This window comes from Daucus carota, chromosome 9 (assembly GCF_001625215.2).
Source record: "Daucus carota subsp. sativus chromosome 9, DH1 v3.0, whole genome shotgun sequence".
Lineage (NCBI taxonomy): Eukaryota > Viridiplantae > Streptophyta > Magnoliopsida > Apiales > Apiaceae > Daucus > Daucus carota.
The window spans coordinates 24,795,063-24,814,334 of NC_030389.2; the positions used below are offsets into that span (position 1 = coordinate 24,795,063).

The window sequence follows — 19,272 nt, forward strand, 5'->3', positions numbered from 1 at the left end:
TGTGCACATAACTTCTTCCCACCCGCTTCAAGGGCTTCTTTTCCGGTCTTCCCCTACTTCATTTTGTACCTCGATCTTAATGCCAGTTGTTCAATATTAGTTTCCTAGGGTGGTACTTCATCAACAACCCCCTTTATGCCATGACACTCTGAGTGCATCTTAATAGGTCGAAATTGTTGCGCATGTGATGTGGTAGCCAAGCCATTCCTATCACCATTATTGTTACTAACTTTTGAAATAAAAGATCTTGCATATGATCATAATGACCAACACTAACAGTTGTATGAATCAGCGGAATAGATTTTATTGCAAGTTTTGATGAGTCCTGAGTGACTTGTGTTCTTTTAGATCGCATATTTGTGGAGTCAACCTATGAATAAGAGAAATAATATAAAATAAATTTTTATAAATTTCTCTAATTTTGATTCTGGTTGTAAGTACCAAAAACTAGATCTGGTCGTAGGTTTGAGAGTATGGCAAGAAAAATGAGGGCCGGTTAGAAGGAGACTGTCAGAGATCTTGAAATAATCTATGTTGGGATTAATCTGAAGTACATGGCTTTCTTTTCTAATCATTTTATCAGGATAGTATATTAAAGATACAATCCTACAATAATAACAATATCATCATTAACAATAAGTAAGGAAAGTTAATTATATTCACAAGCATAACATACACACACATACACACATAAATAAAATAAAATAAATTTATAGATTACCTTCATTCTGGAGCACACACATTTTTCTATCTTCAGCTTTAAATCAAATTGGAATGATTTGAGAAACATGAATTATGAATTGAGTTATGTGAGGGGTCATGATAATTTTATACATATAAAAATTATGAATTGAGTTATGTGAGGGGTCATGATAATTTTATACATATAAAAATTATAGCTTTAAATCTAATTTATTGCGGTCTTAGGTGTTTAGTCTCATTACATTATATGTTAGTCTCGTTTGATTAATCTTTGTTCTAGTAAGGGTTTGAATTGAGTTTGTTTTATCCTTTATTCAATTAATTAAATATTTTTCTTTTAAAAAAGTAACAAGTGGTCATCCCTGTTATTTATTAAAATTGTATTAATTTGAAAGTTTGAACTTCTTTAAGGTTCGGAACATGTCTAAAATCTGAATTTTTTTTAATTATTTGTATGATATGATATATAATGAGTTAAGTAAATGTTAGGTCATGTTGTGATGTTAGGACATTGAAGATTGTAACTTTTATGATGAATGCACTAGAATATGACGATGTGATTTTTCCTTTTAAATACAAAAGGGTATCCCTTGAAAAAAGTTTCTTTTCTTCATGATTCCTTGAAAAGAATATGAAACTACTTTTCACCATAAACCGGAAGCAATTGTGAATAAGTTGTCAAGAAAATTCTCGAGGAATGAAAAAAGAAAAATTAAAATGTGAAAATAAGAATATTATATTAGTGTTAATAAATATGGTCAATATGTTTTTGGGTGTTGTGAATACATCAATTAATGTACTAAGAGTAATGTTACCCCCAAAATTTTGTCCCAATTCTTTGGCAAAGGATATAGACAAATAAATGACTAATTATTATTAATATGAGTGGAACAAAAATGTCTCGAGCTAAACTATGATATCCCCCTAACATTCTCACAACTCCTGACAGAAGGATATTTTTTTTAATAATCGATATTTTTTTAATAATAAAATTTTTAAGACTCCAAAAGATCCAAACAGCTGCATACATGGACAAGCCTACCTTAATAAATGGTTTTTAATAATAACCCTGGACATATATGGAACTAATCAACTTGCAACAAAACAAGAAAAAAACTTAGAAAATTCTTTTACCGCCAATGTAAATTGATGGAGTATATATATGAGAGACAACTTGAAAATTCCTTTACAACGAACGTAAGTTCATGGAGTACATATATGAGAGAGTAATGAAGTAAAATTTATAAAACTGATGATAAATAGAATATGTTTAAAATAGAAATAAAGAAATAAAATAAACATGTATATCTTAAAAAGAAAAATACACCCAAGGATTCTTTTATAAGATAATATTTTTGAACTTCTTGAAATTATATATTAAAATTCGCATCCCCTGTGCATAATAAATTATGCACAATAGGCTTGGTAGGAAACAAAACAATTGTCTATATAGTGGTCTGAATGAAAAGATCCATGGCCATGCAAACCCAACAATTAAGGATCCACTATCCATCATTTAGTAATAATTGTGGTGCTGGGAATGGCACAACACTCAGAGTGTTATGGCACACACCGGGTTGTTGATGAAGCACCACCGTAGAAAATTATTAAACAATTAGTGTCAAGAGATACAAAATGAGACAGGAGAACGCCGCACAAGAAGTCCTTGGAGCACATGGGAGGAAGATGCACCACAGACGACACCTAAAAGTATAAAACAATTGGAGCATGTGGGAGGAAGTTATGTATGTGCATACTTTGTCTATTTTCCATGATGAGGATGTTGATGTTACCTAATGATCAATTGATGCACCACAATTGCACTTATAAGTGCAAAACTTAAGTTAGAGAAAGACCACAAAAGAATTAGGACACGAATATTTCCACTCCCCAAGGATCAGGTTTTGCTCTACAAATGGCATTTAATTAGAGTGCAAAACGGGGCTGGGGAAGGCCACGAAAGATTCCGGGCACGGATGTGCTACTCTGTAGGGATTAATTGAAGCTCCACTACCGGTACTTGGAGGGCAAAAGGAGGCAGAAAAATGTCATAGAATAAGCCGTAATTAACGTAGATTGTGTAAGCAAAGAAGGAGAAATTCTTTAGCTTTTATTATAAATAAAATTATTGTATGATGTACGGGTTGGATGCAGTAATTGCTATGTTTTGGTAGTTGCTTTAAATCTACTTTTTTACCGTCTTAGGTGTTTAGTCTCGTTGTATTTTATGTTAGATGGTTCGGTTACTCCTTGTTCTAGTAAGGGTTCGAATTGAGTTTGAACCTCACCAAAGAAAATGCGTTTAAAATATTTAGAAAAGGAATATAAAGCTGGAGATGCAATCTCTGATTTATGTTTCTGTGATAGATAATGACTTAAAGAGGAGGCACAATATAACTGAATCCCAGATATATGCTGATCAGTTCCAAGACTTGGTTAGTTTTAACCGAGACTCAAAATTATGAGATATATCTACTACATTGTTGGATCAGATTTATAGGACTGAACAACTAGGTGATAGTTCATATAGCAATATTGGCTAGATTGAAAATAAAGATACAATGTAATTTAATTCAATTCTTCAAGCAGACAGAATCAGCGGCGCTGTCTCAACTAGTCAGAAACTGTTCCATGAGCTTAATTATCAAGAACACAAGGACCGCCATAAAAGTACTTCATAAAAGTACTTAATAGTGCAAATTGCAAGTGATTGAACTGTAATCTATGAATACATGTAACAAACAATCTCAACGCAACTTTAACTGAAAATAAGAAACCTCCTGCAAAAACAAATGTATGTACTGTGTACGGTACCAAATTATCATGAAAACCACAAAAAAACTACAAATCCTGCTCCAAAATTCATATCATCGAATGACAAACTATAGACTCCAGTCACTCCACAAGATAAACAATTTCAACTCACCTGAGCGATGATCAGCAACCTCCTACAAAACAAAACAGAGGAAAACATGATTAATAGTTATGACTTCAATAATCAAGTCATAAATTCATAATGACATGATGATCACTAAACTTCAGCCGCATAAACAAGCTAGAACACAAGTTTAATATATATTGTACACCGGTATTTAAGTAGCTGAGGCGTATTTTGACATGTCAATTGTCATTGAATTCTTTCTTTCTCACAATATGCAAGAAATTCTTCCAACACGTACTCGCCCCCGTTATCAGTACGCAGACACTTGATATTCCGGCCAAACTCATGCTCTACTCTTTGCTTAAAGTCAAGAAATCCAGAGAATGCTTCGTTTTTATGTTTTAAAAAATAAATCCAAGTAAAACGAGAGCAGTCATCCACCGAGATCATTGCATATCGACACCCACTGTAATTTGTTGTTCTGGTAGGCCTCATCAAGTCCGAATGAATTAGCTCAAGTACATCGGAAGCTTGTTAGTTGATTTTGTGAATGGAAGCCTTTTTGATTTCTCGTATGACAACCAGCACACACTGCATTTGTGTTTAAATTATTGAAGTAATTAAGGAACGCCGTCAACTAGATTTTTGTAGAAATTTGTTGAAGCAGTTGATAGCCAAGACGAACATGCCAAATCGACTAACTTGCACTATTATTTGTTCTTTGAACATATGATTTACTTGCTGATAAGTAGACCTGGCAATATAGGCCCAAAACCATATATCCAGTCCAAACCAAACCATTTTTTAAAATTTGGTCCAACAAAAAAATCACACATTTTATTTGGATATGGTTGGTTTTGAAATCATGTTTTTTATCCAAAATATGGACCAAAAAATGGACCCAATATATGATAACCATATTTTTAAAAAAAAAAAAAAAGACTTTCATTACCTGTACAATTCAATCCGTTGCTTACCACTACACTCGTACAATTCAATTCAATCTCTCCGGCTTCTCCGCTGGATCCGTGCCTCCACTGACCACATCATCGCCGCCGAGAGACGTCTTGTCTCTCTCTCCCTCCCTCCTTCTCTCTCTCTCCTTCCCTCCCTCCTTCCTCTCTCTCTCTCTCCCTCTCTCTCTCATTTTCGTGTTTTAGTTCTTTCATTATTCATGTTTATATTGTCTCCTTTATTTACTTGCGGATCTGTTCTGTATAGATATGCTTACGCAATTTGAATTGATTTTCATAGTGTGCCTAATCTGCTTAATGCTATTCTCTAAATCGATTATATTATGTTTAGGACAGATTTAAGCACTTGCTAATTCAAGTTAGGGCACTTATTATTTAAACAAGGCAGCAGAGAAACAATTGAGTATCATGTGATAATTACATCAAATTGATTATCATGTGTTTATGTATTTTTCTTATTTGGGTAGTCTAATTCTAATGTTTATATTTATATTTTTGTGTTTCTTGTTGGTTTAATGTAGATTTAAAGTTGTAATGGACGAAGAACAAAGTTCGACCTCTAATAGACCTACAAAAAGATATAAGAAATCTACATCAATAATTCGGGAATTATTTGATAAGTTTTTGGAGAATGGAACACAAAAGTCTAGACGTAAAAAATGTGATCAATTTGTATAAGTGAACATGGTACCTCAAATATGCGAAAGCATATGATGTCAAAACATGGAAAAGTCTAGATGTAAAAAATTTGATCAAGTTTTGACATCATATGCTTTCGCATATTTGAGGTACCATGTTCACTTATATAAACATGATCACATTTTTTACATCTAGACTTTTGTGTTCCATTCTCTACAAACTTATGAAATAATTCTCAAATTATTGATGTAGACTTCTTATATCTTTTTGTAGGTCTATTAGAGGTCGAACTATGTGCTTCTTCCATTACAACTTTAAATCTACATTAAACCAATAAGAAACACGAAAATATAAATATACACATTAGAATTAGACTACCCAAATAAGAAAAATACATACACACATGATACTCAATTGTTTCTCTGCTGCCATAATAAGTGCCCTAACTTGAATTAGCAAGTGCTTAAATCTGTCTTAAACATAATATAATCCATTTAGAGGATAGCATTAAGTAGATTAGGCACACTATGAAAATCAATTCAAATCGCGTAAGCGTATCTATACAGAACTGCTCCGCAAGTAAAACAAGGAGACAATAAAAACATGAATAATGAAAGAGATAAGACACGAAAATCAAAGAGAGGGAGGGAGGGAGGGAGTACTTGATAAGAGAGAGAAGACGTTTCTCGGCGGTGATGATATGGTCGGTGGAGGCAGGGATCCAGCAGAGAAGTAGGAGAGATCGAATTTAATTGTACGAGTGTAGTGGTAAGCAATGAATTGAATTATACGGGGTATGAAAGTGTTTTTTTTTAAAATATGGTTATCATATATTGGGTCCACATTTTGGATAAAAAAACATGATTTCAAAACCAACCATATCCAAATAAAATGTGTGATTTTTTTGTTGGACCAAATTTTAAAAAATGGTTTGGTTTGGATGGATATATGGTTTTGGGCCTATATTGCCCGGTTTAACTATGTTGTTAGATTAGACTTATAGGACTGAACAACTAGGTGATAGTTCATATAACAATATTGGCTAGGTCGAAAAAAAAAGATACAATGTAATTTAATTCATTTCTTTAAGCAGACAGAATCAGTGACGTTGCCTCACTAGTCAGGAACAGTTCCAGTACTGTCATGAGCATTGAGAGTAAAGGCGACAAGCTTCTCTAATGCAGTATACCATATTATATTGTCAGTCTTACTTCGAATATCTGATCTCTGAAGTATTGTTTGTATTTAGAGACCTTTCTCCAGCATTTGTAAACCTGAATAAGATTTGCTTGTACGACATTGCTCAAGGTTCTAATGTTGGCATTAGAAATCCAAACTTTTTTTACTTCCTGAACAAGCATTTCTTATGCAGTCCCATTCTTAAATGGGAAAAAGATATATAACATCCTCAATTCGTATAGTAAATATAACATGAAACTTGTGTAAGTTTACCTATACAATATAGTAAATTATCTGAGAGTTAATAGTCTCAAAAATGATAAATTTTATTAATTTAACAAGATTATTAATTCAATGAGGTTTAATATACAATATCTTTATTATGCTGGGACTATTTTTTTAAAATATCCATTTAAAGTGGGCTATACATTTACATGTTCTGCTTTTGGCCAAATACAAATTTACAAGCATTAATACATAGTAGTAGATCTGATGCTGACTTTACAAAAAAGAACTTGCTATATTACATTTATATATGCTCCTATACCAATGTTCACGAACACTATGCTTGTCAGTTGTCAAGGAATACTTGGCGGATTTTCAGCGGAGCTTGGCTGCGTACTCGAAACATTAGCAAGCCACTGGAGTAGCTTCTGAACTTCAAAAGTATCGTCAACAAAGTACTTGGCCTTGCTAGGCTTTTGCTCCACAGTGCCGAAAAAGATTTAATTTTCAAAGTACCGTCGTACATGTCTTCATCTAACCTGTCATCTCCAATGCAGAGGATGAAATCAGGGATCTCGCCATTGCCAACCATTGTCGCGATTACCTTTTCTGTGACCAAGCCTTTGCTTGCATCCTAAATATATTAGGTTGCTAGTTAAGTAAATTACTGTACAATGCACAGGGAAGACCGAAAGAGAGAGACGAGAGACATATACCTGTGGTTTAACCTCAACAATATTTTTTCCTTTTGCAACTACTGCAGGTTCATTAGCAATGACGTGTTTCAAATGATCCGGTAAATCCTTTGCCTACAAGGATCCAAAATTATGATCTGCATCTTGATGGTGCCAACCCAAAACACTTTCTTTGACTTCGATGGTGGAACCATCCGTGGCTTCTGCATACAGATTCATTATACGCTCCACTGCCACCTTCCACTCGAGATCCACAACCAAACTGGATTGCCATTCAGAAGTTTTCTTCCACCTGCAAACCAAAGGCAATTTAATTAGAAGTGCCACTAGAAAAGGTCTCTAAGAAGTTTTTGAAAAAAAATAGCTTATGAAGTACCCGTGTTCAGTAGCTAGTCCTAGACCTTCACATGGAGCCAGCCACTCGGTTAAGGAACTTATACCTATTCCACTAACGATAAACACAGTGTTCTTAGGATCATCACACATAGTGTTAATTAAGAGCAGTGACAAGTTCACTACTGAGATTTTTCTTGGTCGAGGAATGAGGAACAAGGGTGCCATCAAAGTCTAGAAATATTGCCCTCCTATTTGTCCTGTTATATGCAGGAACTATGCTTTTAGAAAATAATTTTTGAAAACCTAGGGAGAGGGCAGCAACTTTGAATGTGAAACTGAAGCCCAAACCCCAGCATTGATAATTATAGTGATCAAGACATGCTCTCGTGATGCTATGCAGGAAACTGCGAGCACAATATGCCACATCATGAGACTGAACGTAACTATAGTTCTGCTCATGTCTTAATTGCCTTAAAGAATCATCCATGGAGACCGCAGAACGCATAGCCTCAGCTAAAGAACTAATATCCCATGAATTTATTCTGATTGCTCCACTCGGAGATGGAGAACATCCAACATATTTATAAATAATTAGCACACTTGTTAATCTGATTAATCCTGTTAGCAGTTCCATACGTCTCCCTTCTCACTTCCTCGATGTCTTCTCCTGAGCTTCTTTCAGGATTGATAATTTGAACAAGAACCACAATATCCCGCAAGTTTTCATACTTCCTCAATAGTTGTTCAAATGCTAATAACTTCAGACTAATTGCCTTGAATAAGTTCATGTCGTCTACGCCAACAATTACATGCTTCCCCTTGAACTTCCCTTCAATTTCCTTGACTTTCATTGATGTAGAAGGAATATTCAGAACATTTTCAACTTTTCCCAAATGAATTCCTAAAGGCAGAATCTTGATATACACCGTGCGACCACTATAATTCCTAAAGGCTCGAAGAGAAATTACTCCACAGATAATTGAAAACAGACAAGATTATTATACTATAGGCCATGATAATTGATGATGATATGCTCTATACTTATAATCACAACTTCTTGCAGATACAATTGATATATATATATATATATATATATATATATATATATATATATATATATATATATACTTATAAGGAAACATGATCAATCATGTAAACATAATCAATAGTTATGAATTCAATAATCGAATCATAAAAATTTGTAATAATATGATCATGATCACTAAATCTCAGCCGCTTAAACAAGCTAGAAAACCACTAGTTTAATATTGTACACCGGTATTTAAATAGCTGAACTAGCTGGAGGTATATCAAATATCTTAAATTATAAAATGTGTTTTCGTTGGTTAGAACTTGAGGGGGTGGGGGTTCTTTTATACACTTTCTGAGCTGCTTGCTTAGTCTAGTTGCCCTTAGTTTTCGAGTTTATTACGATTCTGCTAAAGTGATGTGAGTTTGAAAATACTATAGATTGTGATGAAAAGCCGAGAGCATTAAAAACCAAGGTAGATTTCAGTTGTACAGAGAATTAAAAGCCAATGTAGATTTCAGTTGTAGAGAGAATTAAAAGCCAATGTAGATTTCAGTTGTAGACAGAATTAAAAGCCAAGGTAGATTTCAGCTGTAGAGATAATTAGGATTTCAGCTGTAGAGAGAATTAAAAGTCAATGTAGATTTGAGCTGTAAGACTCTTAACTAAATAGTGACGCATGTAACAGATAGAATGGGAAGAAATTTCTCATTTATTGTGTATACTTTGCACTTGAAACAAACTATTTTAATCCTCTTAAATCTAATCCATATCTATTATATACATGAGATTTTTTTCCCGTGAAAATCAAATATATAAATAATTAAATATGTATATTTATTTGAATCTGAACATTTTAAAAGTGTACATTTGAAAATAAGGTTTAATTTCAACAAATTCACAAACATAATGGTTATAAAAAGTCAATTTTGTGACATATTGTTATCGTTTTCGATTATGTATCCCGTCTCGAGTGACATGATACAAATGTGAACAAAATTTAAATGTCCTTGCCAACTATAAAGTAATCGATTGATACACACAGATATCATATATTAATTTAATGTACACGTAAAGTAAATGTGTGTGGATATGTGTGTGTGTATATATGGATTGCATTCCACAAAGAATACTTTAAAAATAACAATATAAAACACTATCATAACACTTTATCTTTCATAAAAAATGATTTGTTAAGATTATAATACTATAGTTAAACGCCAATTAAACTTAATATAGTAAATCTAACATCCAAACTCATCCAAATTATTAATAAGAAATATTATAAATTCAGAATAGAATGCAGAACAGAATCTAGAATAATGTTATTTTTAAGGGTCTTTCTAGTGTGTGCTCATGTGCACATACTAACGACTATTTTTAACTAGTCGGGAGATATGATTAGTGTAAATTTTTATGCATGGTCATCATTATTAATAAGATTAGAATCCATAGACACATAACTAAAAAGTGATTGTTAGACAAAGGGAATCAAACCTCTTTGCTCTTTTAGTTATATTTAATGTTTAACGTCATAATCTTTATACTATAGAGACTTTTGAGTTTACTTAAAAAATCTTATTAGATAACTTACATCTTGTCCTCTTATCTTATGTTTTCTGTTTTAGTTTAAGTGAAGTAAACTATTGTATTGTATTATTTACGAGTCTTTTTATTTTAATTTTCATAATTATATACGTAAACAAATTATATTCAATCATCTTTAAATATTATTAAACTAATTTATTTATTATAGGGTTAAATATTAAAGCGGTCACTGAAGTGGAGGTCATATATCACTTGGCTCACTGATCCTAACAGAATATCATTTCAATCATTAAAGTCATGATAAATATCAATCAAGTACTTCAAAATTTTAGTTCAAGGAGTAAAAATATTATTTATAGAGTTACACATTGTTCTTGAATGTTACCATAATCAAAGTAAAAGGTTATGACTTCTAGTAATTATAACAATATATTTAGATTTTATCAATTTTGTTTACTATTTATTTATAATTAAAAGAAAAAATAAATATATACTAAAAATAAATAGTAAATAAACTATATAAAATCTAAATATATTATTATAAATACTAGAAGTTATAACCTTGTACTTGGTTCTATTAGTATTCAAAAATAAAGTGTTAAACTTTATAAATAATATTTTTACTTCTTGAACTATAATTTGGAGGTACTTGATTGATATTTATTGTGACTTTAATGATTGAAATGATATGTCGTTAAGATCAGTGAGCAAAATGATATATGACCTCCACTTCAGTGAACACTTTGATATTTAACCCATTTATTATGTAGATTAAGATATTTGAATAATTTTAATGGCACTATTGTCCTTTCAAATTTTTGCATTGATACTATTTTTCAATACATTGTCTTATTTGATTTCTGCAACTAAGAATATCAAAGATTGTTGATTTGCATTAATGTGAGTATTGGAAATTTTTTGTCTTCACAAGAGCAATAATATTGAATATATTTATATTGAGATTAACTGTTAGGTCCTGAAACGATTGTAGAAGGGGGGTTGAATACAATCGTCACTAAAAATCACGGCGGAATAATCTGATTTGAATTAAATTTATTAATCAGATTTTAATTAATTAATATAACAATGTTTTAAGTCGTTATATAATTAATAAGGTTCGTTTTAATGTCCACTAAAGTTCGTAGAATAAATTCGACAGGATGTATTCTAGTTTAGTGATTAAAACAACCGAGTGATCAAAGCAAAGAAAACTGTGGATATAACAATTGCAAGTTACAAACAACTTGAAAGCTTTTACAATGCTTGAACACCTACAAATGAAGAAGTGAAGCCATATTTATAGGCAAATCACTTGGATCTAGGTATGACAAAGAAAGGAATGACTTTCTAGCTTAGGAATGACATTACCATGGAAGATATGACATTATTACACAAAGCCATGCCATAAAACAAAGAAGGAATGACATTTAAATGGAATGTCATACTGCCAGGGGCGGTATGACTTAATTTCTTGGTCACTACTCTTCATTTGGCATGACATAACCAAAGAAAGTCATTCGGTTGAGCTTTGTATGACTTTTTAAGTCATTTATAAGCAAGTCATACACACAATCAGAGAATGCCTGAATCAGAGACACGGTATGACATTATTATGTCATACCAATGTAAGTCTGATGAATGCAAGCGGTATGACTTTTAATCAGAAAGTCATACCGAATGAAATATACACTGAAATGTCATCAGAATGACTTTTTCAAGTCATTTTAAGGAATGTCGCATACAAGGGCACGGTATGACATTATCTGATAATGTCATACCGAGTCTTTTAATGCAAAAATCAGTTTAAAACAATTATATAAATATTAGATAATTGCTCACTTAATTATATTAATTATATAAATTCATAAATTAAATTAATTCGAAGGTGAATCAATTTAGTAAATAAATTATACAACTAATTTAATTATTTTGATTAGTGAGATAATTAAATAAATACTTATAAAATTGTATTTCTTCATCAGCAGAGACTTCAGGCTTGATTAAACTTTGTAGATATTTGTCTTGATCGAACGGCCACTTGTAGTTGATGCAGAACACTTAATCTGAGTAGCTGACACACAAATATACTGTCTGGTTCATCTGTATCTAGCTGAATTAAATATTCTTTATCAAATAAACATTTGAAACGAGGCTTGTTCGTCGAGTCTATGTCTTCGTAGTTCTTCTTCATAAGTAACAATAGTATGGAATCTTCTGAATAAATAAAGTATTAAAACTTTATACCTTCTGGACTTCTGCACGTGCTACAAAAGATTATTTGTACACTGAGGCTTGAACATATTAATGAACTTCTTCCAGTGGTGTGCAGCAGCATCCTAAAATTCTCCAGACATATAATTTCAATAAATCACTTGACGTTCTTCGTACGGATTCCTTCATCAGTACTTGCTATTTACCTTGCTTTCTTATTAGAGTTGAGTTTGTACCTCTTTAATTACAAATAGGCTAAACATATGCCTTTCAATCTCCCCCTATTTGTTTGTTAACATAACACGCAAATTATCGAGAGGATAACTCAACTAACTGATAAGACAAAGGATTATACATGAATTGTAAATAGCAAAAAGTTTCTGGTATTTCATTAAACATTCACCAGAATTCAAAATATTACATTAGATTACAAAAGGATGTTCTTATTGAACATATATTACAAATCCCTAATGAATCTAAAGATCAACTTCTCCCTCTTCGATATCAGAAGTGTGAAGGATAGGAGTTGACGGTTCTTCCCTGGTTGGCACTTCAGATGTAGTGGATTCACCACGCTTCTTTCGTTCCCTTGCCAGAGCCAGTTGGTGTAGTACTTCTAATTCCACAGGGTCTTCGCGGAAGTCTGATGGCTGAGATTTTGGAACATTTTTCATCCTTCGAAAGTACTGAGCAACATTCTTTCGAGTGCAGTAAGCAAGAATCACACCATCAGCATCAGACTTAGCTTTAGAAGCGAAGCCCTTGGTTCTTAAAAGATTGGAGGCAAGAGCAAGTTGCTTAGCGGGATACTTTGGCAAGGCTTCTTCGTTGAGATAGACAGTGCTGAAGATCTCCTTGTGAACGAACTTAACACAGTAAGGATTTCTGACAACCTGAGGACTGTTGAATACAACACATTCCAGCAGTTTGTCACGAAGGAGTTCGTTCAGGTTGGAGCTGCGCTTTACCTTGTTCCGAAGCACCCAGAGCTCAGATACAGAGAATGATTTCAGAGATTCGACAGATAGTCTGAAGGAACCATTCCTCTGTGTATAGACAATTAGCTCCCATTCTTCTAACAGATTGTTGACTCCCACAGTCAAATAATTCAATTCCAAAGCAAAGGCATGCATAAAAACATCCTCGTCAGGGTTTACCTCTCGAAGATCATAGATCAGAGATAAGAACTTCTTGTCGTTGAAAGGTTCCTTTTGAGGTCCATTGAATATCCTCTTTGCAACGTCCTAGCTTTTTCCGACTTTCCTTTTAATATCAAGATTCTTCTGCTTGCACGCAACATCATAGATTTTCTGTTTCTCGATCTTGATTTGCTCTTCTGTGATCAACTTGTCCTCTAGAAGTTTTTGGAAATCTCGAAGCTTACGCTTCCGAGCTTCATTTTCAGCTTTAAACTTCCGGACATTCTTCTCATGCTCTAGGTCAACAGGTTCTTCATCCTGAAACAAATAACTCTCATCAAATTAACCTTCTTCTTCTGCCTGACGATAGGTAGCATCAAAGATGTCATCATCATCCATATCATTTGGATAGTCATCATAACTATCAGAGTTGAAGACATTGTCGGACTGATGTAACGGTTCTTTGCCTTTAAATTTATCAGATTCTTTGTCAGGGGCAGATCCAGAAGTGGTATTTCCCCTGTTGCTTTGATTTGAGCTATTGCCTCTATCATCCCTGTCACCTTTGTCTTCTCTATTCTCCCCCTTAGTTGAGGGATCCTCTCCGGAGGGTTGATCATCAGACTTGTTGGAGTTTCTGAGGAGTTGATCTAATTTGCTGTCGATGGTCTCAAATTTAGACATGTAAAGCTCATGATTGGATCTCATCTCAACAGCTAACTCATGGATTTCCTCTTTAAGCTCATCCCTGTAAGAGCTGGATGGCCTCTCCTCAGCTTTTTCTGCTAGGGTCACCAACTGTGCACCCTTCAACTTTTCATTCTCAGCTATCATTCTGGCAAGCTCAGCTCTTAGCTTTGCCATTTGTTCCTCAAACAGAGCAGGGTCAGTGTGTGCACTCAGTACTCACCTCACGTACACTCAAAGCTGTTTCACTAGCCTCACGTGCATGCGTATCGCTCGGTGTTTGCCTTACATCACTCTGTTCATTCACTCTTCCTGTTGTACCTGTATATACTACCAATGTCCCCTGAGATGGGTTCAAAGGTAGTGGAGGAACAAATTGTCGTCCGGAAGCCTGTGAGGGCAGATTAACTTGCACGTTGCCAAGTTCCGCCTGATCAGAAAAGAAAGTGTGATCAGCAAAGTTTTCATTTATAATACATTGATTTTGAAAATCTGTGCACTCAGTAAACATAGTAACCTGTGTATCTGTCTGGGCTTGCACTAGCGTGAGTGCTAGCGCAGTGCTTGACTCTGTACAAGTTACCGCGGCCGGACGGTCAATTTCAATGGCCTCATCCTGTAGAGAGAATGGGTCCAGAGACTGTTTATCTGCCATTTCAAAATCTGAGCCTTGTTGGGAAGGCAAAGATGAGCCTACAGGTGTCTCGAAGGCTTCCACCCTTTGCTTCTTGGAGGGAGACAGAGCTGTGGGTTGACTCAGTAAACTACTCGTACTCCGTTTCTTTGAAACTTTACGAACAGGTTGCATTGTAGTGTTGGTTGATGTGTTTGGAGAAATGAGAGTTTGTTGAACTGAATCATCAGCTAGGTTATGAACCTGTGTGTTGTCAGGTTCATTGCTGGTAGGCTGGAAAACAAAATCAAGGTCACAAACAAGATCACAACCATAATCTGACGTATCAACATTAAAATTAGATGATAAGTTAGAAAGTACCTGAGCTACCTGTAGGTCCTGACGGAAGGACTGCAGCTCCTGGTTGATAGGAGAGTCAGAGTGAAGGGGTTGTGAGGTAGATTGTGTTTGTGGTATGATTTGGGATTGTGTTTGGTATGGGAGACGTTCATATGAAGATGGTTGATTCTCGAAGAGATCATAGTCCAAAGTTTGATCTTCAAATGAATGGATAGGTTGTTGTTATTGATGAGTAGGGGAGTGATATGATGATTGGTTGGATGAAAGGTGTGAAGACTGTGCTTCCTGAGATTGTTGAGTTGAATGCTGATGTTGTTGTTGTTGTAGAAGTTTTTGTTGATGTTGTTGTGCAGGTTGTTGAATTTGCAGGGGTTGAGGTTCTTGTGGTTGCTGTTGCTGTTGTTGTTGTTGCTGAGGTTGAGGTGGAGGAGCCACAGGAAGTTGATAGGGCTGCAGTGGAGTGTTGAACATCTGTAGCATGTGAGGAGTGGTGATTAGTGGAACAGCTACAAATTTGTTCTTATTGTCCAACTGAGTCATCAAATTGGAACAGGCACGAGGAACTGGTGCCACAGGAGATTTGGAGTAATGTTCCTTCTCAGCGTCAGTCAACTTATCATTCAGAAACAGCATGATAAATCGAGGATAAAAGCATGAGACTTTGGCATTCTGCTCAACAGATTTGTTCCTTAGTGGTCCCAACTTGGTAAGAATGGATTGAAGTATGAGCTTACCAAAGTTGATCGGACGATTAAAAGCAATGCAGAATCCAATCTTCTGAAGCAAGGAAGTTATAACATTGAAGTTTTTACGAGTGGTAGGAGCAAACACTCTAGCCAAAGTGTCGAAGAAAAGGTCCCACTCGGGCTTCAGATTGCTTTTCGACATCCTAGGAAAGTTTATTTCACCCTGATATAATATCGTCTGAAAGAATTGGGTGATCTCATCTTCAGTACGGAGTTGAGCAAAATTCTCCCTCGGGAATCCCAGTATCCTATTCACATCGTCAGAGTTGATATGAATGGTACGTCCTCCATGTATATCTCCAGAAACTCGATAATTATCCAATAAAGTAGTGTTCAGGGCCGTCGAGTAGAAGTCCTGAATTGGCTGTATCTGGAGTTCTACATGAGCTGTAATAGCAGTGCTGACGAGCGACTGGCTATTCAGAAAACGGACCCATGGTCTAAAACGAGCCAGACTTGCTTCCGGGTCGAAGAATCCTTTTAAATTAGTTTCCTCGATAACAAAGCGACCGACCATTTTTTAAAATTAAAAATTGAATTAAGTGAGAATTTTTCAAATAAAATATTAATTTTCAAATTTCTCACAAATTTCAATTAATAATTAAATATCAAATAATTAATTAATTAATAATTCGAATTAATTGTGTAAATTCGAATTAAAACTTAATTAATCTTAAAATGGCTTAGTTAAACTCCAAACAAGGCCTTAATCTCCAAATTGTCCAAAAATCCCCAATTATGCTCCAAAAACCCTAAAATTCGAAATCCAAGAACAAGGGTTTTCAAATCAATAAAATCAATCCACCACAAACTGATTAGAACCAACGATTTAGAGTCACAGGAGCACAAAATGATCACAAACTCGGTCAGAATCGTCCAGAATCGGTGAAAAATCGTGCAACTCGTTCGACTCAGTCCAACTCGCGAACAGGGTTTGAAACTCAGTGAAAATCCGACAGCAATTTGACTTAATTTGGGATAAAAATAAGTAACCAGCAAGTGTTTAGACTTGATTGAGAGTAACCAGCAAGTTTTTGATCCAAAAACTTGAAAAAACGAAGCTACAACAATGGAGGTCGAGTGTGTGTATTGTGTATATGCGGAGAAGATGATAAGAATGAGGTATGACTTTGATATGATAAGTCATATTAGTTTAGAAGTCGGTATGACTTTATTAGGGAAAGTCATACCGAGCACTTGAGAAAGTCATTCTCTTGCTCTCGGTATGGCTTTTCTAAATAATGTCATACCGATGTGTAAACGAGGGGAAGGTGAAAAAAAACGATATGACTTTCTTAAGGAAAGTCATACTGAGTTCACGAGCGTACCAGGGAAGCCAGATGTGGTATGACTTTAACTGAAAAAGTCATACCGAGCTCTTAAAGCGGAATTATACTAAAATAAAATAGTATATTAGGATTTTTGATTATTAAAAACAATTAAAACCTTTTGCACATATAATAAAAAATCTAAAACACATAATATATAATATATTACACATATGTTCTGTAAATTTCAACTTTAATTCAATATAAATACTTATGAATTTAACTTTAATTCATTAAAATGAATTAACTTAAAATCAAATATTTATGCTTAATTAATTTTGAAAAATACAAAATAAATACATATAATTATCTAAATGCATAGAGAATATTACAAGGGAGTATGCAGCACTTAGATAATTATAGAGACACATATGAACATGCATAATTACATAGAAAATTATCAGATAATTTACAAACAATTATATAAAATCTAATAAAATAGATATAATTACACAGAAAATTCACAAAACTATATAATAATATATAAAATACATATAAAATATATACAAAGAGAATCATGGCATATTTAACATCCCTACTTCACAAACCAACTTAGAGAAAGTGGATTCATCAAGTGGTTTCGTGAAGATGTCTGCAATCTGATCAGCCATGGGTACAAAATGTAACACCACAGTACCATTCATGACATGTTCTTGAATGAAATGATACCTGATATCTATGTGCTTGGTCCTGGAGTGTTGCACTGGATTGTTTGAAATGGCTATGGCACTGGTGTTGTCACAAAATATTGGAATTTTGTCGACAGAAATACCATAATCATTTAATTGATTCCTGATCCAGAGAATCTGAGCACAGCAACTTCCAGACGTACTTTTTCTATCAATCCTGCAACCAGCATAATCAGAATCTGTATAGCCGGTTAAGTCAAAACCAGTATTCTTAGGGTACCAAATACCTAAACCAGGTGTACCCTTAAGATATCTAAAGATTCTTTTGACGGCTATAAGATGTGATTCTTTAGGATCAGCCTGAAACCTAGCACACAAACATGTTGCAAACATAATATCTGATCTACTAGCAGTGAGATAGAGTAATGAGCCAATCATACCTCGATAGCTTGAGATATCAACTTTCTTACCAGATTTATCCTGGTCAAGCTTAGTGGCAGTGGCCATGGGTGTCTTTGCTGGTGAACAGTCTTCTAGATTCTACTTTCTTAGAAGATCTCTGACATACTTAGACTGGAAAATAAAGATTCCATCTTCCTTTTGGCTTACTTGAAGACCAAGAAAGTAGGATAGCTCACCCATCATACTCATTTCATAATTACTCTGCATTAACTTAGCAAATCTCTTGCACAAGTTATCATTAGTAGAACCAAATATAATATCGTCAACATATATTTGAACAAATATCATATCATTATCATGCAATTTGTAAAAGAGAGTTTTGTCTATGACACCTCTCGTAAATTTATTTTCAATTAAAAATTCAGAGAGGGTGTCATACCATGTCCTTGGTGACTGCTTGAGTCCGTAGACAGCTTTGAATAGGAAGTACACAAAATCAGCAAATTCTGGATTTTCAAAGCCAGGGGGCTGTTCCAGATATACTTCTTCTTCCGGCTTTCCATTCAGAAATGCACTTTTCACATCCATCTGATAAACTTTGAAGTTGGAGTGTGCAGCAAATGCAAGGAATATTCTGATGGCTTCAAGACGAGCAACTGGAGCATAGGTTTCATCATAATCAATTCCTTCTTCCTGAGAATAACCTTTTGCAACCAGTCTGGCTTTGTTTCTCACAACAATGCCATCACCATCTAACTTGTTACGGAAGACCCATCTAGCTCCAATTGTAGACTTTCCTTTTGGTCTTGGAACCAGGGCCCAGTCTTCTTGTCTCTCAAATTGATTGAGTTCTTCTTGCATGGCAAGAACCCAATCAGGATCAGCAAGTGCTTCATCTATTTTCTTTGGTTCTAGTTGAGATAGAAATCCAGAAAATAAAATTCGTTA

The 19,272-nt window shown here is 34.3% G+C and overlaps 1 pseudogene; it reads right to left on the reverse strand.

The window, feature by feature from the left end:
* LOC108204103 (probable alpha,alpha-trehalose-phosphate synthase [UDP-forming] 10) overlaps positions 1 to 7,781 on the reverse strand; it is a 38,738-nt pseudogene extending 30,957 nt beyond the window's left edge.
* Positions 7,782 to 19,272: the final 11,491 nt, after the last annotated feature.